This window comes from Chinchilla lanigera, unplaced genomic scaffold, assembly GCF_000276665.1.
Source record: "Chinchilla lanigera isolate Chin_1 unplaced genomic scaffold, ChiLan1.0 scaffold00031, whole genome shotgun sequence".
Classification (NCBI taxonomy): domain Eukaryota; kingdom Metazoa; phylum Chordata; class Mammalia; order Rodentia; family Chinchillidae; genus Chinchilla; species Chinchilla lanigera.
In genome coordinates, this window is record NW_004955432.1 from 3,113,537 (window position 1) to 3,115,039 (window position 1,503).

Here is a 1,503-nt window from a genome sequence, read left to right on the forward strand (position 1 = left end):
GACCATTAATATTGTTGGTTATAACTGATATGTATTGACATATCCTTGTTATTTTTCTGTTGTTGGCTCCCTCCCTTCACCCCCTGCATAACTGTTTGCCTTGCTTGGTGGATTCATTCTGTTGGGGTTCATGGAGCTGTAGTCCTTGTTATCTCTTTCTAGAATTCCCTTCAGAACATTTTGGAGTGCTGGTTTGGTTTTCATGAATTGATTTCCTCAGGTGTTCTTTGTCATGGTAGTATTTTATTTCTCCATCAATTTTGAAATATTTTTTTGCTGGGTATGTCAATCTGGGTTGGAGGTTGTTTTCTTTTAGGGCTTGAAATCCTTCACTCCAAGATCTTGAGGGTTTGTGTTGAGAAATCAGTTGTGATTCTGATGGGCATTCCTTTATTGGTGATTTGTTTCTTTTCTTTAAAAGCTTTCAATATTCTGTTCTTGTGTTGAATTTCTGGAATCTTGCCTATTATATGCCTTGCTATAGATTGCTTTTGATCATAGCTAATTGGAGTTCTATATGCCTAACTTACTTGTGTGTGAAATTCTTTTTCCCTGCCCTGGGAAATTTTCTGCCGTGACATCTGTGAACAGGTTTTTTATATCACTGTGCTATCTCCTGATTTCATTCACTCAATCAATCTTAAGTTATTCTTCTTTGCTTCATCTAGCAGCTGTTGTATTGATTTCTCATGGTCCCCTGCTATTTTTAAGAAATCTTTCTTTTCATGATCACCACCTGCAAGCCTATCTTGTATGTCTGAGATTCTGCCCTCACAGTGCCTCATTCTGTTGTGGATACTTTCAAAGGAATTTTTATTCTCCTAGATATCTGCTTGAATCTGTATTATACATTCCATTTCTTTCCTCTGTTGGGCATTCATGGTTTCCATCATTTTCCTAAGCTCCTCTATATTTTATCTGTTTCTGCCCTAGAGTCACTAAACATGCTTTTCACCATGGTCACCATCTCTGCAGTTATCTGAGAAATTACTTCTGATTTTTTTTTCTAGAGCCTTGTTCACTTGCTTTGTTGTTACCAATTCAGAGTTCATGTGGGTGGCTTTCAGATTGTTCCACTTCATTGCCCCTGGGTTTACCTTTGATGAATTAGATGTCTGGGGTGGAATCTTGTTTAAGTGTCTTCTCATTTCCTATTTATTTAGTTTAATTCCTGAGTTAATGCTTTAAATTGCCTATTGAGAGTTGCTTTTTTGCTCAAAATAGAATACCATTAAAGCAACATTTTTACAGCAAAATTACTTAAAAATAACTCTTAAAAATATATATTTTTAACTTTTCTATATGCAACACCACCACCAAGCTGATTAAAATTTTCAAAGGATCATTCTTCATAGATGGCATATCTCTCACTTAATTCTGATCATCCTGTTTTTTAAGGTCTAATAGAATCTGGTTCCTCTGCTCTGTAGTCAACAGCTGAGAATCTGAGGACTTGACCACCAGGCTCTAGCTCCTGCCCTGCAGCACTGCCAACATGTACAC